The sequence below is a fragment of the Pelodiscus sinensis genome, chromosome 22, assembly GCF_052426305.1.
Source record: "Pelodiscus sinensis isolate ZL-2025 chromosome 22, ASM5242630v1, whole genome shotgun sequence".
NCBI classification, from domain to species: Eukaryota; Metazoa; Chordata; order Testudines; family Trionychidae; genus Pelodiscus; species Pelodiscus sinensis.
Genome location: NC_143073.1, coordinates 14376466 through 14397923, shown reverse-complemented (window position 1 = coordinate 14397923; position 21458 = coordinate 14376466). Strand labels below are relative to the sequence as shown.

Below are 21458 nucleotides of genomic sequence, written 5' to 3'. Positions count from 1 at the left end.
GAGGGGCGTAGGGCCCTTTCTCGCCTGACCAGGGACTTGAACCCTGGGCCCTCAGATTAAAAGTCTGATGCTCTACCGACTGAGCTAGCCAGGCTCACGGAGAAGGGGCCCCCGTTGGGGTCTCTAGAGACACTGGGCAGGAAACGGCGACCGGTAGGCAGGACTCCACAGCCCTCCGGCTCCCAGAAGCCCGCGGGCTCAGGCCAGGCCTTCCCCGAGTAACCCACCGTCCCCTTGTCATGCCACGCTGGGGAGCTTTGGCAGCCCGGCTCAGCTGTCCCGGCGGAAGGGCGCCGGAAGACCGAGAGGCTGCCGCGCCTTCTCGGCCTTGCCTCCCTGTTACCGCCTGCCTCTGAGGCACCCGCGGGCCTAGCCCTGACAGAGACCGCAGAGCGAGCCACCCCCGGCTGCCGCGCTTCTCGCAGACGCTCCCCGCCTCCTCCAGCCCATGGCCGTCGTCCCCGCTTCCCAGAAGCGAGGCCGGGGGAGCTCCTTTGCCCGTGCCACGCTCCCGGCTCCTGCGCTGGCGCTCGGAGCCGAGCTGGGGCGGGCGCTCCCTTTGGCTGCTCCCCCGGGAGAGAGGGCCAAAGGGGCGATTTGGACGGCACGCTTTCTGCGCTTCCGGCCCGTGTCGCTTCTGGAGGGAAATGCCCCCCCTATTCCCTTGACCCGCGTACGTTGAAAACGGAAAAGGAAGCCACCAGGACACAGCGCTAAGTCCAAGTCGAGGCCGAGGGGCCTAAAGCGGCCGTGGGAGCGCAGGGACGCTTCACGTGGGTCAGGTCCCAAGCGGCACCTGGGGAACAAAGCTGTGGCAGCGGACGCGTGTCCTCGACGGAGCCAAAGCAGGCGAGATCCGTAGGACGGAGGGAGCGCCCTTCTGGCTCCCACGAGAGGAAGCCAAGGGGGCGGGGCGGCCGCCCGTTGGTCCCGAGGGCTCGGAGCCAGAGGTGCCCTTTTGGCCTCCCTCTGCTTTGTCTGCACCCCGGCGTCGGCTCGATAGACGGAGCCGCGCGACGGGGCCCTGGTGGAGGCCCGGAGGCCTTTTTTTCCTGCAGAAGGGGAGGCCAGCGGGGAAGTTGCCTGTGGAGCGGCAGGCAGGAAACGGCCCCGGGGGAGGAAAGGCCAGGTAGTGAAGAGGGAAAAGGAAGACTCCCTGGAGGAAGAGAGACACGGGAAAGCCCCGCAGAAGAGCCCCGGGGAGGGGCATAGGGCCCTTTCTCGCCTGACCAGGGACTTGAACCCTGGGCCCTCAGATTAAAAGTCTGATGCTCTACCGACTGAGCTAGCCAGGCTCACGGAGAAGGGGCCCCCGTTGGGGTCTCTAGAGACACTGGGCAGGAAAAGGCGACCGGTAGGCAGGACTCCACAGCCCTCCGGCTCCCAGAAGCCCGCGGGCTCAGGCCAGGCCTTCCCCGAGTAACCCACCGTCCCCTTGTCATGCCACGCTGGGGAGCTTTGGCAGCCCGGCTCAGCTGTCCCGGCGGAAGGGCGCCGGAAGACCGAGAGGCTGCCGCGCCTTCTCGGCCTTGCCTCCCTGTTACCGCCTGCCTCTGAGGCACCCGCGGGCCTAGCCCTGACAGAGACCGCAGAGCGAGCCACCCCCGGCTGCCGCGCTTCTCGCAGACGCTCCCCGCCTCCTCCAGCCCATGGCCGTCGTCCCCGCTTCCCAGAAGCGAGGCCGGGGGAGCTCCTTTGCCCGTGCCACGCTCCCGGCTCCTGCGCTGGCGCTCGGAGCCGAGCTGGGGCGGGCGCTCCCTTTGGCTGCTCCCCCGGGAGAGAGGGCCAAAGGGGCGATTTGGACGGCACGCTTTCTGCGCTTCCGGCCCGTGTCGCTTCTGGAGGGAAATGCCCCCCCTATTCCCTTGACCCGCGTACGTTGAAAACGGAAAAGGAAGCCACCAGGACACAGCGCTAAGTCCAAGTCGAGGCCGAGGGGCCTAAAGCGGCCGTGGGAGCGCAGGGACGCTTCACGTGGGTCAGGTCCCAAGCGGCACCTGGGGAACAAAGCTGTGGCAGCGGACGCGTGTCCTCGACGGAGCCAAAGCAGGCGAGATCCGTAGGACGGAGGGAGCGCCCTTCTGGCTCCCACGAGAGGAAGCCAAGGGGGCGGGGCGGCCGCCCGTTGGTCCCGAGGGCTCGGAGCCAGAGGTGCCCCTTTGGCCTCCCTCTGCTTTGTCTGCACCCCGGCGTCGGCTCGATAGACGGAGCCGCCCGACGGGGCCCTGGTGGAGGCCCGGAGGCCTTTGTTCCTGCAGAAGGGGAGGCCAGCGGGGAAGTTGCCTGTGGAGCGGCAGGCAGGAAACGGCCCCGGGGGAGGAAAGGCCAGGTACTGAAGAGGGAAAAGGAAGACTCACTGGAGGAAGAGAGACACGGGAGAGCCCCGCAGAAGAGCCCCAGGGAGGGGCGTAGGGCCCTTTCTCGCCTGACCAGGGACTTGAACCCTGGGCCCTCAGATTAAAAGTCTGATGCTCTACCGACTGAGCTAGCCAGGCTCACGGAGAAGGGGCCCCCGTTGGGGTCTCTAGAGACACTGGGCAGGTAAAGGCGACCGGTAGGCAGGACTCCACAGCCCTCCGGCTCCCAGAAGCCCGCGGGCTCAGGCCAGGCCTTCCCCGAGTAACCCACCGTCCCCTTGTCATGCCACGCTGGGGAGCTTTGGCAGCCCGGCTCAGCTGTCCCGGCGGAAGGGCGCCGGAAGACCGAGAGGCTGCCGCGCCTTCTCGGCCTTGCCTCCCTGTTACCGCCTGCCTCTGAGGCACCCGCGGGCCTAGCCCTGACAGAGACCGCAGAGCGAGCCACCCCCGGCTGCCGCGCTTCTCGCAGACGCTCCCCGCCTCCTCCAGCCCATGGCCGTCGTCCCCGCTTCCCAGAAGCGAGGCCGGGGGAGCTCCTTTGCCCGTGCCACGCTCCCGGCTCCTGCGCTGGCGCTCGGAGCCGAGCTGGGGCGGGCGCTCCCTTTGGCTGCTCCCCCGGGAGAGAGGGCCAAAGGGGCGATTTGGACGGCACGCTTTCTGCGCTTCCGGCCCGTGTCGCTTCTGGAGGGAAATGCCCCCCCTATTCCCTTGACCCGCGTACGTTGAAAACGGAAAAGGAAGCCACCAGGACACAGCGCTAAGTCCAAGTCGAGGCCGAGGGGCCTAAAGCGGCCGTGGGAGCGCAGGGACGCTTCACGTGGGTCAGGTCCCAAGCGGCACCTGGGGTACAAAGCTGTGGCAGCGGACGCGTGTCCTCGACGGAGCCAAAGCAGGCGAGATCCGTAGGACGGAGGGAGCGCCCTTCTGGCTCCCACGAGAGGAAGCCAAGGGGGCGGGGCGGCCGCCCGTTGGTCCCGAGGGCTCGGAGCCAGAGGTGCCCTTTTGGCCTCCCTCTGCTTTGTCTGCACCCCGGCGTCGGCTCGATAGACGGAGCCGCGCGACGGGGCCCTGGTGGAGGCCCGGAGGCCTTTTTTTCCTGCAGAAGGGGAGGCCAGCGGGGAAGTTGCCTGTGGAGCGGCAGGCAGGAAACGGCCCCGGGGGAGGAAAGGCCAGGTAGTGAAGAGGGAAAAGGAAGACTCCCTGGAGGAAGAGAGACACGGGAGAGCCCTGCAGAAGAGCCCCAGGGAGGGGCGTAGGGCCCTTTCTCGCCTGACCAGGGACTTGAACCCTGGGCCCTCAGATTAAAAGTCTGATGCTCTACCGACTGAGCTAGCCAGGCTCACGGAGAAGGGGCCCCCGTTGGGGTCTCTAGAGACACTGGGCAGGTAAAGGCGACCGGTAGGCAGGACTCCACAGCCCTCCGGCTCCCAGAAGCCCGCGGGCTCAGGCCAGGCCTTCCCCGAGTAACCCACCGTCCCCTTGTCATGCCACGCTGGGGAGCTTTGGCAGCCCGGCTCAGCTGTCCCGGCGGAAGGGCGCCGGAAGACCGAGAGGCTGCCGCGCCTTCTCGGCCTTGCCTCCCTGTTACCGCCTGCCTCTGAGGCACCTGCGGGCCTAGCCCTGACAGAGACCGCAGAGCGAGCCACCCCCGGCTGCCGCGCTTCTCGCAGACGCTCCCCGCCTCCTCCAGCCCATGGCCGTCGTCCCCGCTTCCCAGAAGCGAGGCCGGGGGAGCTCCTTTGCCCGTGCCACGCTCCCGGCTCCTGCGCTGGCGCTCGGAGCCGAGCTGGGGCGGGCGCTCCCTTTGGCTGCTCCCCCGGGAGAGAGGGCCAAAGGGGCGATTTGGACGGCACGCTTTCTGCGCTTCCGGCCCGTGTCGCTTCTGGAGGGAAATGCCCCCCCTATTCCCTTGACCCGCGTACGTTGAAAACGGAAAAGGAAGCCACCAGGACACAGCGCTAAGTCCAAGTCGAGGCCGAGGGGCCTAAAGCGGCCGTGGGAGCGCAGGGACGCTTCACGTGGGTCAGGTCCCAAGCGGCACCTGGGGAACAAAGCTGTGGCAGCGGACGCGTGTCCTCGACGGAGCCAAAGCAGGCGAGATCCGTAGGACGGAGGGAGCGCCCTTCTGGCTCCCACGAGAGGAAGCCAAGGGGGCGGGGCGGCCGCCCGTTGGTCCCGAGGGCTCGGAGCCAGAGGTGCCCTTTTGGCCTCCCTCTGCTTTGTCTGCACCGCGGCGTCGGCTCGATAGACGGAGCCGCCCGACGGGGCCCTGGTGGAGGCCCGGAGGCCTTTTTTTCCTGCAGAAGGGGAGGCCAGCGGGGAAGTTGCCTGTGGAGCGGCAGGCAGGAAACGGCCCCGGGGGAGGAAAGGCCAGGTAGTGAAGAGGGAAAAGGAAGACTCCCTGGAGGAAGAGAGACACAGGAGAGCCCCGCAGAAGAGCCCCAGGGAGGGGCGTAGGGCCCTTTCTTGCCTGACCAGGGACTTGAACCCTGGGCCCTCAGATTAAAAGTCTGATGCTCTACCGACTGAGCTAGCCAGGCTCACGGAGAAGGGGCCCCCGTTGGGGTCTCTAGAGACACTGGGCAGGAAAAGGCGACCGGTAGGCAGGACTCCACAGCCCTCCGGCTCCCAGAAGCCCGCGGGCTCAGGCCAGGCCTTCCCCGAGTAACCCACCGTCCCCTTGTCATGCCACGCTGGGGAGCTTTGGCAGCCCGGCTCAGCTGTCCCGGCGGAAGGGCGCCGGAAGACCGAGAGGCTGCCGCGCCTTCTCGGCCTTGCCTCCCTGTTACCGCCTGCCTCTGAGGCACCCGCGGGCCTAGCCCTGACAGAGACCGCAGAGCGAGCCACCCCCGGCTGCCGCGCTTCTCGCAGACGCTCCCCGCCTCCTCCAGCCCATGGCCGTCGTCCCCGCTTCCCAGAAGCGAGGCCGGGGGAGCTCCTTTGCCCGTGCCACGCTCCCGGCTCCTGCGCTGGCGCTCGGAGCCGAGCTGGGGCGGGCGCTCCCTTTGGCTGCTCCCCCGGGAGAGAGGGCCAAAGGGGCGATTTGGACGGCACGCTTTCTGCGCTTCCGGCCCGTGTCGCTTCTGGAGGGAAATGCCCCCCCTATTCCCTTGACCCGCGTACGTTGAAAACGGAAAAGGAAGCCACCAGGACACAGCGCTAAGTCCAAGTCGAGGCCGAGGGGCCTAAAGCGGCCGTGGGAGCGCAGGGACGCTTCACGTGGGTCAGGTCCCAAGCGGCACCTGGGGAACAAAGCTGTGGCAGCGGACGCGTGTCCTCGACGGAGCCAAAGCAGGCGAGATCCGTAGGACGGAGGGAGCGCCCTTCTGGCTCCCACGAGAGGAAGCCAAGGGGGCGGGGCGGCCGCCCGTTGGTCCCGAGGGCTCGGAGCCAGAGGTGCCCCTTTGGCCTCCCTCTGCTTTGTCTGCACCCCGGCGTCGGCTCGATAGACGGAGCCGCCCGACGGGGCCCTGGTGGAGGCCCGGAGGCCTTTGTTCCTGCAGAAGGGGAGGCCAGCGGGGAAGTTGCCTGTGGAGCGGCAGGCAGGAAACGGCCCCGGGGGAGGAAAGGCCAGGTACTGAAGAGGGAAAAGGAAGACTCACTGGAGGAAGAGAGACATGGGAGAGCCCCGCAGTAGAGCCCCAGGGAGGGGTGTAGGGCCCTTTCTCGCCTGACCAGGGACTTGAACCCTGGGCCCTCAGATTAAAAGTCTGATGCTCTACCGACTGAGCTAGCCAGGCTCACGGAGAAGGGGCCCCCGTTGGGGTCTCTAGAGACACTGGGCAGGAAAAGGCGACCGGTAGGGAGGACTCCACGGCCCTCCGGCTCCCAGAAGCCCACGGGCTCAGGCCAGGCCTTCCCCGAGTAACCCACCGTCCCCTTGTCATGCCACGCTGGGGAGCTTTGGCAGCCCGGCTCAGCTGTCCCGGCGGAAGGGCGCCGGAAGACCGAGAGGCTGCCGCGCCTTCTCGGCCTTGCCTCCCTGTTACCGCCTGCCTCTGAGGCACCCGCGGGCCTAGCCCTGACAGAGACCGCAGAGCGAGCCACCCCCGGCTGCCGCGCTTCTCGCAGACGCTCCCCGCCTCCTCCAGCCCATGGCCGTCGTCCCCGCTTCCCAGAAGCGAGGCCGGGGGAGCTCCTTTGCCCGTGCCACGCTCCCGGCTCCTGCGCTGGCGCTCGGAGCCGAGCTGGGGCGGGCGCTCCCTTTGGCTGCTCCCCCGGGAGAGAGGGCCAAAGGGGCGATTTGGACGGCACGCTTTCTGCGCTTCCGGCCCGTGTCGCTTCTGGAGGGAAATGCCCCCCCTATTCCCTTGACCCGTGTACGTTGAAAACGGAAAAGGAAGCCACCAGGACACAGCGCTAAGTCCAAGTCGAGGCCGAGGGGCCTAAAGCGGCCGTGGGAGCGCAGGGACGCTTCACGTGGGTCAGGTCCCAAGCGGCACCTGGGGAACAAAGCTGTGGCAGCGGACGCGTGTCCTCGACGGAGCCAAAGCAGGCGAGATCCGTAGGACGGAGGGAGCGCCCTTCTGGCTCCCACGAGAGGAAGCCAAGGGGGCGGGGCGGCCGCCCGTTGGTCCCGAGGGCTCGGAGCCAGAGGTGCCCTTTTGGCCTCCCTCTGCTTTGTCTGCACCGCGGCGTCGGCTCGATAGACGGAGCCGCCCGACGGGGCCCTGGTGGAGGCCCGGAGGCCTTTTTTTCCTGCAGAAGGGGAGGCCAGCGGGGAAGTTGCCTGTGGAGCGGCAGGCAGGAAACGGCCCCGGGGGAGGAAAGGCCAGGTAGTGAAGAGGGAAAAGGAAGACTCCCTGGAGGAAGAGAGACACAGGAGAGCCCCGCAGAAGAGCCCCAGGGAGGGGCGTAGGGCCCTTTCTTGCCTGACCAGGGACTTGAACCCTGGGCCCTCAGATTAAAAGTCTGATGCTCTACCGACTGAGCTAGCCAGGCTCACGGAGAAGGGGCCCCCGTTGGGGTCTCTAGAGACACTGGGCAGGAAAAGGCGACCGGTAGGCAGGACTCCACAGCCCTCCGGCTCCCAGAAGCCCGCGGGCTCAGGCCAGGCCTTCCCCGAGTAACCCACCGTCCCCTTGTCATGCCACGCTGGGGAGCTTTGGCAGCCCGGCTCAGCTGTCCCGGCGGAAGGGCGCCGGAAGACCGAGAGGCTGCCGCGCCTTCTCGGCCTTGCCTCCCTGTTACCGCCTGCCTCTGAGGCACCCGCGGGCCTAGCCCTGACAGAGACCGCAGAGCGAGCCACCCCCGGCTGCCGCGCTTCTCGCAGACGCTCCCCGCCTCCTCCAGCCCATGGCCGTCGTCCCCGCTTCCCAGAAGCGAGGCCGGGGGAGCTCCTTTGCCCGTGCCACGCTCCCGGCTCCTGCGCTGGCGCTCGGAGCCGAGCTGGGGCGGGCGCTCCCTTTGGCTGCTCCCCCGGGAGAGAGGGCCAAAGGGGCGATTTGGACGGCACGCTTTCTGCGCTTCCGGCCCGTGTCGCTTCTGGAGGGAAATGCCCCCCCTATTCCCTTGACCCGCGTACGTTGAAAACGGAAAAGGAAGCCACCAGGACACAGCGCTAAGTCCAAGTCGAGGCCGAGGGGCCTAAAGCGGCCGTGGGAGCGCAGGGACGCTTCACGTGGGTCAGGTCCCAAGCGGCACCTGGGGAACAAAGCTGTGGCAGCGGACGCGTGTCCTCGACGGAGCCAAAGCAGGCGAGATCCGTAGGACGGAGGGAGCGCCCTTCTGGCTCCCACGAGAGGAAGCCAAGGGGGCGGGGCGGCCGCCCGTTGGTCCCGAGGGCTCGGAGCCAGAGGTGCCCCTTTGGCCTCCCTCTGCTTTGTCTGCACCCCGGCGTCGGCTCGATAGACGGAGCCGCCCGACGGGGCCCTGGTGGAGGCCCGGAGGCCTTTGTTCCTGCAGAAGGGGAGGCCAGCGGGGAAGTTGCCTGTGGAGCGGCAGGCAGGAAACGGCCCCGGGGGAGGAAAGGCCAGGTACTGAAGAGGGAAAAGGAAGACTCACTGGAGGAAGAGAGACATGGGACAGCCCCGCAGTAGAGCCCCAGGGAGGGGTGTAGGGCCCTTTCTCGCCTGACCAGGGACTTGAACCCTGGGCCCTCAGATTAAAAGTATGATGCTCTACCGACTGAGCTAGCCAGGCTCACGGAGAAGGGGCCCCCGTTGGGGTCTCTAGAGACACTGGGCAGGAAAAGGCGACCGGTAGGGAGGACTCCACGGCCCTCCGGCTCCCAGAAGCCCACGGGCTCAGGCCAGGCCTTCCCCGAGTAACCCACCGTCCCCTTGTCATGCCACGCTGGGGAGCTTTGGCAGCCCGGCTCAGCTGTCCCGGCGGAAGGGCGCCGGAAGACCGAGAGGCTGCCGCGCCTTCTCGGCCTTGCCTCCCTGTTACCGCCTGCCTCTGAGGCACCCGCGGGCCTAGCCCTGACAGAGACCGCAGAGCGAGCCACCCCCGGCTGCCGCGCTTCTCGCAGACGCTCCCCGCCTCCTCCAGCCCATGGCCGTCGTCCCCGCTTCCCAGAAGCGAGGCCGGGGGAGCTCCTTTGCCCGTGCCACGCTCCCGGCTCCTGCGCTGGCGCTCGGAGCCGAGCTGGGGCGGGCGCTCCCTTTGGCTGCTCCCCCGGGAGAGAGGGCCAAAGGGGCGATTTGGACGGCACGCTTTCTGCGCTTCCGGCCCGTGTCGCTTCTGGAGGGAAATGCCCCCCCTATTCCCTTGACCCGCGTACGTTGAAAACGGAAAAGGAAGCCACCAGGACACAGCGCTAAGTCCAAGTCGAGGCCGAGGGGCCTAAAGCGGCCGTGGGAGCGCAGGGACGCTTCACGTGGGTCAGGTCCCAAGCGGCACCTGGGGAACAAAGCTGTGGCAGCGGACGCGTGTCCTCGACGGAGCCAAAGCAGGCGAGATCCGTAGGACGGAGGGAGCGCCCTTCTGGCTCCCACGAGAGGAAGCCAAGGGGGCGGGGCGGCCGCCCGTTGGTCCCGAGGGCTCGGAGCCAGAGGTGCCCTTTTGGCCTCCCTCTGCTTTGTCTGCACCCCGGCGTCGGCTCGATAGACGGAGCCGCGCGACGGGGCCCTGGTGGAGGCCCGGAGGCCTTTTTTTCCTGCAGAAGGGGAGGCCAGCGGGGAAGTTGCCTGTGGAGCGGCAGGCAGGAAACGGCCCCGGGGGAGGAAAGGCCAGGTAGTGAAGAGGGAAAAGGAAGACTCCCTGGAGGAAGAGAGACACGGGAGAGCACCGCAGAAGAGCCCCGGGGAGGGGCGTAGGGCCCTTTCTCGCCTGACCAGGGACTTGAACCCTGGGCCCTCAGATTAAAAGTCTGATGCTCTACCGACTGAGCTAGCCAGGCTCACGGAGAAGGGGCCCCCGTTGGGGTCTCTAGAGACACTGGGCAGGTAAAGGCGACCGGTAGGCAGGACTCCACAGCCCTCCGGCTCCCAGAAGCCCGCGGGCTCAGGCCAGGCCTTCCCCGAGTAACCCACCGTCCCCTTGTCATGCCACGCTGGGGAGCTTTGGCAGCCCGGCTCAGCTGTCCCGGCGGAAGGGCGCCGGAAGACCGAGAGGCTGCCGCGCCTTCTCGGCCTTGCCTCCCTGTTACCGCCTGCCTCTGAGGCACCCGCGGGCCTAGCCCTGACAGAGACCGCAGAGCGAGCCACCCCCGGCTGCCGCGCTTCTCGCAGACGCTCCCCGCCTCCTCCAGCCCATGGCCGTCGTCCCCGCTTCCCAGAAGCGAGGCCGGGGGAGCTCCTTTGCCCGTGCCACGCTCCCGGCTCCTGCGCTGGCGCTCGGAGCCGAGCTGGGGCGGGCGCTCCCTTTGGCTGCTCCCCCGGGAGAGAGGGCCAAAGGGGCGATTTGGACGGCACGCTTTCTGCGCTTCCGGCCCGTGTCGCTTCTGGAGGGAAATGCCCCCCCTATTCCCTTGACCCGCGTACGTTGAAAACGGAAAAGGAAGCCACCAGGACACAGCGCTAAGTCCAAGTCGAGGCCGAGGGGCCTAAAGCGGCCGTGGGAGCGCAGGGACGCTTCACGTGGGTCAGGTCCCAAGCGGCACCTGGGGAACAAAGCTGTGGCAGCGGACGCGTGTCCTCGACGGAGCCAAAGCAGGCGAGATCCGTAGGACGGAGGGAGCGCCCTTCTGGCTCCCACGAGAGGAAGCCAAGGGGGCGGGGCGGCCGCCCGTTGGTCCCGAGGGCTCGGAGCCAGAGGTGCCCTTTTGGCCTCCCTCTGCTTTGTCTGCACCCCGGCGTCGGCTCGATAGACGGAGCCGCCCGACGGGGCCCTGGTGGAGGCCCGGAGGCCTTTTTTTCCTGCAGAAGGGGAGGCCAGCGGGGAAGTTGCCTGTGGAGCGGCAGGCAGGAAACGGCCCCGGGGGAGGAAAGGCCAGGTAGTGAAGAGGGAAAAGGAAGACTCCCTGGAGGAAGAGAGACACAGGAGAGCCCCGCAGAAGAGCCCCAGGGAGGGGCGTAGGGCCCTTTCTCGCCTGACCAGGGACTTGAACCCTGGGCCCTCAGATTAAAAGTCTGATGCTCTACCGACTGAGCTAGCCAGGCTCACGGAGAAGGGGCCCCCGTTGGGGTCTCTAGAGACACTGGGCAGGAAAAGGCGACCGGTAGGCAGGACTCCACAGCCCTCCGGCTCCCAGAAGCCCGCGGGCTCAGGCCAGGCCTTCCCCGAGTAACCCACCGTCCCCTTGTCATGCCACGCTGGGGAGCTTTGGCAGCCCGGCTCAGCTGTCCCGGCGGAAGGGCGCCGGAAGACCGAGAGGCTGCCGCGCCTTCTCGGCCTTGCCTCCCTGTTACCGCCTGCCTCTGAGGCACCCGCGGGCCTAGCCCTGACAGAGACCGCAGAGCGAGCCACCCCCGGCTGCCGCGCTTCTCGCAGACGCTCCCCGCCTCCTCCAGCCCATGGCCGTCGTCCCCGCTTCCCAGAAGCGAGGCCGGGGGAGCTCCTTTGCCCGTGCCACGCTCCCGGCTCCTGCGCTGGCGCTCGGAGCCGAGCTGGGGCGGGCGCTCCCTTTGGCTGCTCCCCCGGGAGAGAGGGCCAAAGGGGCGATTTGGACGGCACGCTTTCTGCGCTTCCGGCCCGTGTCGCTTCTGGAGGGAAATGCCCCCCCTATTCCCTTGACCCGCGTACGTTGAAAACGGAAAAGGAAGCCACCAGGACACAGCGCTAAGTCCAAGTCGAGGCCGAGGGGCCTAAAGCGGCCGTGGGAGCGCAGGGACGCTTCACGTGGGTCAGGTCCCAAGCGGCACCTGGGGAACAAAGCTGTGGCAGCGGACGCGTGTCCTCGACGGAGCCAAAGCAGGCGAGATCCGTAGGACGGAGGGAGCGCCCTTCTGGCTCCCACGAGAGGAAGCCAAGGGGGCGGGGCGGCCGCCCGTTGGTCCCGAGGGCTCGGAGCCAGAGGTGCCCTTTTGGCCTCCCTCTGCTTTGTCTGCACCCCGGCGTCGGCTCGATAGACGGAGCCGCGCGACGGGGCCCTGGTGGAGGCCCGGAGGCCTTTTTTTCCTGCAGAAGGGGAGGCCAGCGGGGAAGTTGCCTGTGGAGCGGCAGGCAGGAAACGGCCCCGGGGGAGGAAAGGCCAGGTAGTGAAGAGGGAAAAGGAAGACTCCCTGGAGGAAGAGAGACACGGGAGAGCCCCGCAGAAGAGCCCCAGGGAGGGGCGTAGGGCCCTTTCTCGCCTGACCAGGGACTTGAACCCTGGGCCCTCAGATTAAAAGTCTGATGCTCTACCGACTGAGCTAGCCAGGCTCACGGAGAAGGGGCCCCCGTTGGGGTCTCTAGAGACACTGGGCAGGTAAAGGCGACCGGTAGGCAGGACTCCACAGCCCTCCGGCTCCCAGAAGCCCGCGGGCTCAGGCCAGGCCTTCCCCGAGTAACCCACCGTCCCCTTGTCATGCCACGCTGGGGAGCTTTGGCAGCCCGGCTCAGCTGTCCCGGCGGAAGGGCGCCGGAAGACCGAGAGGCTGCCGCGCCTTCTCGGCCTTGCCTCCCTGTTACCGCCTGCCTCTGAGGCACCCGCGGGCCTAGCCCTGACAGAGACCGCAGAGCGAGCCACCCCCGGCTGCCGCGCTTCTCGCAGACGCTCCCCGCCTCCTCCAGCCCATGGCCGTCGTCCCCGCTTCCCAGAAGCGAGGCCGGGGGAGCTCCTTTGCCCGTGCCACGCTCCCGGCTCCTGCGCTGGCGCTCGGAGCCGAGCTGGGGCGGGCGCTCCCTTTGGCTGCTCCCCCGGGAGAGAGGGCCAAAGGGGCGATTTGGACGGCACGCTTTCTGCGCTTCCGGCCCGTGTCGCTTCTGGAGGGAAATGCCCCCCCTATTCCCTTGACCCGCGTACGTTGAAAACGGAAAAGGAAGCCACCAGGACACAGCGCTAAGTCCAAGTCGAGGCCGAGGGGCCTAAAGCGGCCGTGGGAGCGCAGGGACGCTTCACGTGGGTCAGGTCCCAAGCGGCACCTGGGGAACAAAGCTGTGGCAGCGGACGCGTGTCCTCGACGGAGCCAAAGCAGGCGAGATCCGTAGGACGGAGGGAGCGCCCTTCTGGCTCCCACGAGAGGAAGCCAAGGGGGCGGGGCGGCCGCCCGTTGGTCCCGAGGGCTCGGAGCCAGAGGTGCCCTTTTGGCCTCCCTCTGCTTTGTCTGCACCCCGGCGTCGGCTCGATAGACGGAGCCGCCCGACGGGGCCCTGGTGGAGGCCCGGAGGCCTTTTTTTCCTGCAGAAGGGGAGGCCAGCGGGGAAGTTGCCTGTGGAGCGGCAGGCAGGAAACGGCCCCGGGGGAGGAAAGGCCAGGTAGTGAAGAGGGAAAAGGAAGACTCCCTGGAGGAAGAGAGACACAGGAGAGCCCCGCAGAAGAGCCCCAGGGAGGGGCGTAGGGCCCTTTCTCGCCTGACCAGGGACTTGAACCCTGGGCCCTCAGATTAAAAGTCTGATGCTCTACCGACTGAGCTAGCCAGGCTCACGGAGAAGGGGCCCCCGTTGGGGTCTCTAGAGACACTGGGCAGGAAAAGGCGACCGGTAGGCAGGACTCCACAGCCCTCCGGCTCCCAGAAGCCCGCGGGCTCAGGCCAGGCCTTCCCCGAGTAACCCACCGTCCCCTTGTCATGCCACGCTGGGGAGCTTTGGCAGCCCGGCTCAGCTGTCCCGGCGGAAGGGCGCCGGAAGACCGAGAGGCTGCCGCGCCTTCTCGGCCTTGCCTCCCTGTTACCGCCTGCCTCTGAGGCACCCGCGGGCCTAGCCCTGACAGAGACCGCAGAGCGAGCCACCCCCGGCTGCCGCGCTTCTCGCAGACGCTCCCCGCCTCCTCCAGCCCATGGCCGTCGTCCCCGCTTCCCAGAAGCGAGGCCGGGGGAGCTCCTTTGCCCGTGCCACGCTCCCGGCTCCTGCGCTGGCGCTCGGAGCCGAGCTGGGGCGGGCGCTCCCTTTGGCTGCTCCCCCGGGAGAGAGGGCCAAAGGGGCGATTTGGACGGCACGCTTTCTGCGCTTCCGGCCCGTGTCGCTTCTGGAGGGAAATGCCCCCCCTATTCCCTTGACCCGCGTACGTTGAAAACGGAAAAGGAAGCCACCAGGACACAGCGCTAAGTCCAAGTCGAGGCCGAGGGGCCTAAAGCGGCCGTGGGAGCGCAGGGACGCTTCACGTGGGTCAGGTCCCAAGCGGCACCTGGGGAACAAAGCTGTGGCAGCGGACGCGTGTCCTCGACGGAGCCAAAGCAGGCGAGATCCGTAGGACGGAGGGAGCGCCCTTCTGGCTCCCACGAGAGGAAGCCAAGGGGGCGGGGCGGCCGCCCGTTGGTCCCGAGGGCTCGGAGCCAGAGGTGCCCTTTTGGCCTCCCTCTGCTTTGTCTGCACCCCGGCGTCGGCTCGATAGACGGAGCCGCGCGACGGGGCCCTGGTGGAGGCCCGGAGGCCTTTTTTTCCTGCAGAAGGGGAGGCCAGCGGGGAAGTTGCCTGTGGAGCGGCAGGCAGGAAACGGCCCCGGGGGAGGAAAGGCCAGGTAGTGAAGAGGGAAAAGGAAGACTCCCTGGAGGAAGAGAGACACGGGAGAGCCCCGCAGAAGAGCCCCAGGGAGGGGCGTAGGGCCCTTTCTCGCCTGACCAGGGACTTGAACCCTGGGCCCTCAGATTAAAAGTCTGATGCTCTACCGACTGAGCTAGCCAGGCTCACGGAGAAGGGGCCCCCGTTGGGGTCTCTAGAGACACTGGGCAGGTAAAGGCGACCGGTAGGCAGGACTCCACAGCCCTCCGGCTCCCAGAAGCCCGCGGGCTCAGGCCAGGCCTTCCCCGAGTAACCCACCGTCCCCTTGTCATGCCACGCTGGGGAGCTTTGGCAGCCCGGCTCAGCTGTCCCGGCGGAAGGGCGCCGGAAGACCGAGAGGCTGCCGCGCCTTCTCGGCCTTGCCTCCCTGTTACCGCCTGCCTCTGAGGCACCCGCGGGCCTAGCCCTGACAGAGACCGCAGAGCGAGCCACCCCCGGCTGCCGCGCTTCTCGCAGACGCTCCCCGCCTCCTCCAGCCCATGGCCGTCGTCCCCGCTTCCCAGAAGCGAGGCCGGGGGAGCTCCTTTGCCCGTGCCACGCTCCCGGCTCCTGCGCTGGCGCTCGGAGCCGAGCTGGGGCGGGCGCTCCCTTTGGCTGCTCCCCCGGGAGAGAGGGCCAAAGGGGCGATTTGGACGGCACGCTTTCTGCGCTTCCGGCCCGTGTCGCTTCTGGAGGGAAATGCCCCCCCTATTCCCTTGACCCGCGTACGTTGAAAACGGAAAAGGAAGCCACCAGGACACAGCGCTAAGTCCAAGTCGAGGCCGAGGGGCCTAAAGCGGCCGTGGGAGCGCAGGGACGCTTCACGTGGGTCAGGTCCCAAGCGGCACCTGGGGAACAAAGCTGTGGCAGCGGACGCGTGTCCTCGACGGAGCCAAAGCAGGCGAGATCCGTAGGACGGAGGGAGCGCCCTTCTGGCTCCCACGAGAGGAAGCCAAGGGGGCGGGGCGGCCGCCCGTTGGTCCCGAGGGCTCGGAGCCAGAGGTGCCCTTTTGGCCTCCCTCTGCTTTGTCTGCACCCCGGCGTCGGCTCGATAGACGGAGCCGCCCGACGGGGCCCTGGTGGAGGCCCGGAGGCCTTTTTTTCCTGCAGAAGGGGAGGCCAGCGGGGAAGTTGCCTGTGGAGCGGCAGGCAGGAAACGGCCCCGGGGGAGGAAAGGCCAGGTAGTGAAGAGGGAAAAGGAAGACTCCCTGGAGGAAGAGAGACACAGGAGAGCCCCGCAGAAGAGCCCCAGGGAGGGGCGTAGGGCCCTTTCTCGCCTGACCAGGGACTTGAACCCTGGGCCCTCAGATTAAAAGTCTGATGCTCTACCGACTGAGCTAGCCAGGCTCACGGAGAAGGGGCCCCCGTTGGGGTCTCTAGAGACACTGGGCAGGTAAAGGCGACCGGTAGGCAGGACTCCACAGCCCTCCGGCTCCCAGAAGCCCGCGGGCTCAGGCCAGGCCTTCCCCGAGTAACCCACCGTCCCCTTGTCATGCCACGCTGGGGAGCTTTGGCAGCCCGGCTCAGCTGTCCCGGCGGAAGGGCGCCGGAAGACCGAGAGGCTGCCGCGCCTTCTCGGCCTTGCCTCCCTGTTACCGCCTGCCTCTGAGGCACCCGCGGGCCTAGCCCTGACAGAGACCGCAGAGCGAGCCACCCCCGGCTGCCGCGCTTCTCGCAGACGCTCCCCGCCTCCTCCAGCCCATGGCCGTCGTCCCCGCTTCCCAGAAGCGAGGCCGGGGGAGCTCCTTTGCCCGTGCCACGCTCCCGGCTCCTGCGCTGGCGCTCGGAGCCGAGCTGGGGCGGGCGCTCCCTTTGGCTGCTCCCCCGGGAGAGAGGGCCAAAGGGGCGATTTGGACGGCACGCTTTCTGCGCTTCCGGCCCGTGTCGCTTCTGGAGGGAAATGCCCCCCCTATTCCCTTGACCCGCGTACGTTGAAAACGGAAAAGGAAGCCACCAGGACACAGCGCTAAGTCCAAGTCGAGGCCGAGGGGCCTAAAGCGGCCGTGGGAGCGCAGGGACGCTTCACGTGGGTCAGGTCCCAAGCGGCACCTGGGGAACAAAGCTGTGGCAGCGGACGCGTGTCCTCGACGGAGCCAAAGCAGGCGAGATCCGTAGGACGGAGGGAGCGCCCTTCTGGCTCCCACGAGAGGAAGCCAAGGGGGCGGGGCGGCCGCCCGTTGGTCCCGAGGGCTCGGAGCCAGAGGTGCCCCTTTGGCCTCCCTCTGCTTTGTCTGCACCCCGGCGTCGGCTCGATAGACGGAGCCGCCCGACGGGGCCCTGGTGGAGGCCCGGAGGCCTTTGTTCCTGCAGAAGGGGAGGCCAGCGGGGAAGTTGCCTGTGGAGCGGCAGGCAGGAAACGGCCCCGGGGGAGGAAAGGCCAGGTAGTGAAGAGGGAAAAGGAAGACTCACTGGAGGAAGAGAGACATGGGACAGCCCCGCAGTAGAGCCCCAGGGAGGGGCGCAGGGCCCTTTCTCGCCTGACTAGGGACTTGAACCCTGGGCCCTCAGATTAAAAGTCTGATGCTCTACCAACTGAGCTAGCCAGGCTCACGGAGAAGGGGCCCCCGTTGGGGTCTCTAGAGACACTGGGCAGGAAAAGGCGACCGGTAGGGAGGACTCCACAGCCCTCCGGCTCCCAGAAGCCCACGGGCTCAGGCCAGGCCTTCCCCGAGTAACCCACCGTCCCCTTGTCATGCCACGCTGGGGAGCTTTGGCAGCCCGGCTCAGCTGTCCCGGCGGAAGGGCGCCGGAAGACCGAGAGGCTGCCGCGCCTTCTCGGCCTTGCCTCCCTGTTACCGCCTGCCTCTGAGGCACCCGCGGGCCTAGCCCTGACAGAGACCGCAGAGCGAGCCACCCCCGGCTGCCGCGCTTCTCGCAGACGCTCCCCGCCTCCTCCAGCCCATGGCCGTCGTCCCCGCTTCCCAGAAGCGAGGCCGGGGGAGCTCCTTTGCCCGTGCCACGCTCCCGGCTCCTGCGCTGGCGCTCGGAGCCGAGCTGGGGCGGGCGCTCCCTTTGGCTGCTCCCCCGGGAGAGAGGGCCAAAGGGGCGATTTGGACGGCACGCTTTCTGCGCTTCCGGCCCGTGTCGCTTCTGGAGGGAAATGCCCCCCCTATTCCCTTGACCCGCGTACGTTGAAAACGGAAAAGGAAGCCACCAGGACACAGCGCTAAGTCCAAGTCGAGGCCGAGGGGCCTAAAGCGGCCGTGGGAGCGCAGGGACGCTTCACGTGGGTCAGGTCCCAAGCGGCACCTGGGGAACAAAGCTGTGGCAGCGGACGCGTGTCCTCGACGGAGCCAAAGCAGGCGAGATCCGTAGGACGGAGGGAGCGCCCTTCTGGCTCCCACGAGAGGAAGCCAAGGGGGCGGGGCGGCCGCCCGTTGGTCCCGAGGGCTCGGAGCCAGAGGTGCCCCTTTGGCCTCCCTCTGCTTTGTCTGCACCCCGGCGTCGGCTCGATAGACGGAGCCGCCCGACGGGGCCCTGGTGGAGGCCCGGAGGCCTTTGTTCCTGCAGAAGGGGAGGCCAGCGGGGAAGTTGCCTGTGGAGCGGCAGGCAGGAAACGGCCCCGGGGGAGGAAAGGCCAGGTAGTGAAGAGGGAAAAGGAAGACTCCCTGGAGGAAGAGAGACACGGGAAAGCCCCGCAGTAGAGCCCCAGGGAGGGGCGTAGGGCCCTTTCTCGCCTGACCAGGGACTTGAACCCTGGGCCCTCAGATTAAAAGTCTGATGCTCTACCGACTGAGCTAGCCAGGCTCACGGAGAAGGGGCCCCCGTTGGGGTCTCTAGAGACACTGGGCAGGAAAAGGCGACCGGTAGGCAGGACTCCACAGCCCTCCGGCTCCCAGAAGCCCGCGGGCTCAGGCCAGGCCTTCCCCGAGTAACCCACCGTCCCCTTGTCATGCCACGCTGGGGAGCTTTGGCAGCCCGGCTCAGCTGTCCCGGCGGAAGGGCGCCGGAAGACCGAGAGGCTGCCGCGCCTTCTCGGCCTTGCCTCCCTGTTACCGCCTGCCTCTGAGGCACCCGCGGGCCTAGCCCTGACAGAGACCGCAGAGCGAGCCACCCCCGGCTGCCGCGCTTCTCGCAGACGCCCCCCGCCTCCTCCAGCCCATGGCCGTCGTCCCCGCTTCCCAGAAGCGAGGCCGGGGGAGCTCCTTTGCCCGTGCCACGCTCCCGGCTCCTGCGCTGGCGCTCGGAGCCGAGCTGGGGCGGGCGCTCCCTTTGGCTGCTCCCCCGGGAGAGAGGGCCAAAGGGGCGATTTGGACGGCACGCTTTCTGCGCTTCCGGCCCGTGTCGCTTCTGGAGGGAAATGCCCCCCTATTCCCTTGACCCGCGTACGTTGAAAACGGAAAAGGAAGCCACCAGGACACAGCGCTAAGTCCAAGTCGAGGCCGAGGGGCCTAAAGCGGCCGTGGGAGCGCAGGGACGCTTCACGTGGGTCAGGTCCCAAGCGGCACCTGGGGAACAAAGCTGTGGCAGCGGACGCGTGTCCTCGACGGAGCCAAAGCAGGCGAGATCCGTAGGACGGAGGGAGCGCCCTTCTGGCTCCCACGAGAGGAAGCCAAGGGGGCGGGGCGGCCGCCCGTTGGTCCCGAGGGCTCGGAGCCAGAGGTGCCCTTTTGGCCTCCCTCTGCTTTGTCTGCACCCCGGCGTCGGCTCGATAGACGGAGCCGCGCGACGGGGCCCTGGTGGAGGCCCGGAGGCCTTTTTTTCCTGCAGAAGGGGAGGCCAGCGGGGAAGTTGCCTGTGGAGCGGCAGGCAGGAAACGGCCCCGGGGGAGGAAAGGCCAGGTAGTGAAGAGGGAAAAGGAAGACTCCCTGGAGGAAGAGAGACACGGGAGAGCCCCGCAGAAGAGCCCCAGGGAGGGGCGTAGGGCCCTTTCTCGCCTGACCAGGGACTTGAACCCTGGGCCCTCAGATTAAAAGTCTGATGCTCTACCGACTGAGCTAGCCAGGCTCACGGAGAAGGGGCCCCCGTTGGGGTCTCTAGAGACACTGGGCAGGAAACGGCGACCGGTAGGCAGGACTCCACAGCCCTCCGGCTCCCAGAAGCCCGCGGGCTCAGGCCAGGCCTTCCCCGAGTAACCCACCGTCCCCTTGTCATGCCACGCTGGGGAGCTTTGGCAGCCCGGCTCAGCTGTCCCGGCGGAAGGGCGCCGGAAGACCGAGAGGCTGCCGCGCCTTCTCGGCCTTGCCTCCCTGTTACCGCCTGCCTCTGAGGCACCCGCGGGCCTAGCCCTGACAGAGACCGCAGAGCGAGCCACCCCCGGCTGCCGCGCTTCTCGCAGACGCTCCCCGCCTCCTCCAGCCCATGGCCGTCGTCCCCGCTTCCCAGAAGCGAGGCCGGGGGAGCTCCTTTGCCCGTGCCACGCTCCCGGCTCCTGCGCTGGCGCTCGGAGCCGAGCTGGGGCGGGCGCTCCCTTTGGCTGCTCCCCCGGGAGAGAGGGCCAAAGGGGCGATTTGGACGGCACGCTTTCTGCGCTTCCGGCCCGTGTCGCTTCTGGAGGGAAATGCCCCCCCTATTCCCTTGACCCGCGTACGTTGAAAACGGAAAAGGAAGCCACCAGGACACAGCGCTAAGTCCAAGTCGAGGCCGAGGGGCCTAAAGCGGCCGTGGGAGCGCAGGGACGCTTCACGTGGGTCAGGTCCCAAGCGGCACCTGGGGAACAAAGCTGTGGCAGCGGACGCGTGTCCTCGACGGAGCCAAAGCAGGCGAGATCCGTAGGACGGAGGGAGCGCCCTTCTGGCTCCCACGAGAGGAAGCCAAGGGGGCGGGGCGGCCGCCCGTTGGTCCCGAGGGCTCGGAGCCAGAGGTGCCCTTTTGGCCTCCCTCTGCTTTGTCTGCACCCCGGCGTCGGCTCGATAGACGGAGCCGCGCGACGGGGCCCTGGTGGAGGCCCGGAGGCCTTTTTTTCCTGCAGAAGGGGAGGCCAGCGGGGAAGTTGCCTGTGGAGCGGCAGGCAGGAAACGGCCCCGGGGGAGGAAAGGCCAGGTAGTGAAGAGGGAAAAGGAAGACTCCCTGGAGGAAGAGAGACACGGGAGAGCCCCGCAGAAGAGCCCCAGGGAGGGGCGTAGGGCCCTTTCTCGCCTGACCAGGGACTTGAACCCTGGGCCCTCAGATTAAAAGTCTGATGCTCTACCGACTGAGCTAGCCAGGCTCACAGAGAAGGGGCCCCCGTTGGGGTCTCTAGAGACACTGGGCAGGAAACGGCGACCGGTAGGCAGGACTCCACAGCCCTCCGGCTCCCAGAAGCCCGCGGGCTCAGGCCAGGCCTTCCCCGAGTAACCCACCGTCCCCTTGTCATGCCACGCTGGGGAGCTTTGGCAGCCCGGCTCAGCTGTCCCGGCGGAAGGGCGCCGGAAGACCGAGAGGCTGCCGCGCCTTCTCGGCCTTGCCTCCCTGTTACCGCCTGCCTCTGAGGCACCCGCGGGCCTAGCCCTGACAGAGACCGCAGAGCGAGCCACCCCCGGCTGCCGCGCTTCTCGCAGACGCTCCCCGCCTCCTCCAGCCCATGGCCGTCGTCCCCGCTTCCCAGAAGCGAGGCCGGGGGAGCTCCTTTGCCCGTGCCACGCTCCCGGCTCCTGCGCTGGCGCTCGGAGCCGAGCTGGGGCGGGCGCTCCCTTTGGCTGCTCCCCCGGGAGAGAGGGCCAAAGGGGCGATTTGGACGGCACGCTTTCTGCGCTTCCGGCCCGTGTCGCTTCTGGAGGGAAATGCCCCCCCTATTCCCTTGACCCGCGTACGTTGAAAACGGAAAAGGAAGCCACCAGGACACAGCGCTAAGTCCAAGTCGAGGCCGAGGGGCCTAAAGCGGCCGTGGGAGCGCAGGGACGCTTCACGTGGGTCAGGTCCCAAGCGGCACCTGGGGAACAAAGCTGTGGCAGCGGACGCGTGTCCTCGACGGAGCCAAAGCAGGCGAGATCCGTAGGACGGAGGGAGCGCCCTTCTGGCTCCCACGAGAGGAAGCCAAGGGGGCGGGGCGGCCGCCCGTTGGTCCCGAGGGCTCGGAGCCAGAGGTGCCCCTTTGGCCTCCCTCTGCTTTGTCTGCACCCCGGCGTCGGCTCGATAGACGGAGCCGCGCGACGGGGCCCTGGTGGAGGCCCGGAGGCCTTT

General features: G+C 67.9%; 16 non-coding genes across 16 annotated transcripts; all 16 read right to left on the bottom strand.

Annotated features, from left to right (window-relative positions):
- Positions 1–21: 21 nt before the first annotated feature.
- TRNAK-UUU (transfer RNA lysine (anticodon UUU)) lies at positions 22–94 on the bottom strand. The gene has a single exon. It is a non-coding gene; the product is annotated as a tRNA-Lys (tRNA).
- Positions 95–1222: 1128 nt separating this feature from the next.
- On the bottom strand, positions 1223–1295 carry TRNAK-UUU (transfer RNA lysine (anticodon UUU)). The gene has a single exon. It is a non-coding gene; the product is annotated as a tRNA-Lys (tRNA).
- A 1127-nt stretch (positions 1296–2422) lies between these two features.
- On the bottom strand, positions 2423–2495 carry TRNAK-UUU (transfer RNA lysine (anticodon UUU)). Its single transcript has one exon. It is a non-coding gene; the product is annotated as a tRNA-Lys (tRNA).
- A 1128-nt stretch (positions 2496–3623) lies between these two features.
- On the bottom strand, positions 3624–3696 carry TRNAK-UUU (transfer RNA lysine (anticodon UUU)). The gene has a single exon. It is a non-coding gene; the product is annotated as a tRNA-Lys (tRNA).
- A 1128-nt stretch (positions 3697–4824) lies between these two features.
- Positions 4825–4897, bottom strand: TRNAK-UUU (transfer RNA lysine (anticodon UUU)). The gene has a single exon. It is a non-coding gene; the product is annotated as a tRNA-Lys (tRNA).
- Positions 4898–6024: 1127 nt separating this feature from the next.
- TRNAK-UUU (transfer RNA lysine (anticodon UUU)) lies at positions 6025–6097 on the bottom strand. Its single transcript has one exon. It is a non-coding gene; the product is annotated as a tRNA-Lys (tRNA).
- Positions 6098–7225: 1128 nt separating this feature from the next.
- TRNAK-UUU (transfer RNA lysine (anticodon UUU)) lies at positions 7226–7298 on the bottom strand. The gene has a single exon. It is a non-coding gene; the product is annotated as a tRNA-Lys (tRNA).
- A 2328-nt stretch (positions 7299–9626) lies between these two features.
- On the bottom strand, positions 9627–9699 carry TRNAK-UUU (transfer RNA lysine (anticodon UUU)). The gene has a single exon. It is a non-coding gene; the product is annotated as a tRNA-Lys (tRNA).
- Positions 9700–10827: 1128 nt separating this feature from the next.
- On the bottom strand, positions 10828–10900 carry TRNAK-UUU (transfer RNA lysine (anticodon UUU)). The gene has a single exon. It is a non-coding gene; the product is annotated as a tRNA-Lys (tRNA).
- Positions 10901–12028: 1128 nt separating this feature from the next.
- TRNAK-UUU (transfer RNA lysine (anticodon UUU)) lies at positions 12029–12101 on the bottom strand. Its single transcript has one exon. It is a non-coding gene; the product is annotated as a tRNA-Lys (tRNA).
- A 1128-nt stretch (positions 12102–13229) lies between these two features.
- TRNAK-UUU (transfer RNA lysine (anticodon UUU)) lies at positions 13230–13302 on the bottom strand. Its single transcript has one exon. It is a non-coding gene; the product is annotated as a tRNA-Lys (tRNA).
- A 1128-nt stretch (positions 13303–14430) lies between these two features.
- Positions 14431–14503, bottom strand: TRNAK-UUU (transfer RNA lysine (anticodon UUU)). Its single transcript has one exon. It is a non-coding gene; the product is annotated as a tRNA-Lys (tRNA).
- A 1128-nt stretch (positions 14504–15631) lies between these two features.
- On the bottom strand, positions 15632–15704 carry TRNAK-UUU (transfer RNA lysine (anticodon UUU)). Its single transcript has one exon. It is a non-coding gene; the product is annotated as a tRNA-Lys (tRNA).
- Positions 15705–18031: 2327 nt separating this feature from the next.
- Positions 18032–18104, bottom strand: TRNAK-UUU (transfer RNA lysine (anticodon UUU)). The gene has a single exon. It is a non-coding gene; the product is annotated as a tRNA-Lys (tRNA).
- A 1127-nt stretch (positions 18105–19231) lies between these two features.
- Positions 19232–19304, bottom strand: TRNAK-UUU (transfer RNA lysine (anticodon UUU)). The gene has a single exon. It is a non-coding gene; the product is annotated as a tRNA-Lys (tRNA).
- Positions 19305–20432: 1128 nt separating this feature from the next.
- TRNAK-UUU (transfer RNA lysine (anticodon UUU)) lies at positions 20433–20505 on the bottom strand. The gene has a single exon. It is a non-coding gene; the product is annotated as a tRNA-Lys (tRNA).
- Positions 20506–21458: the final 953 nt, after the last annotated feature.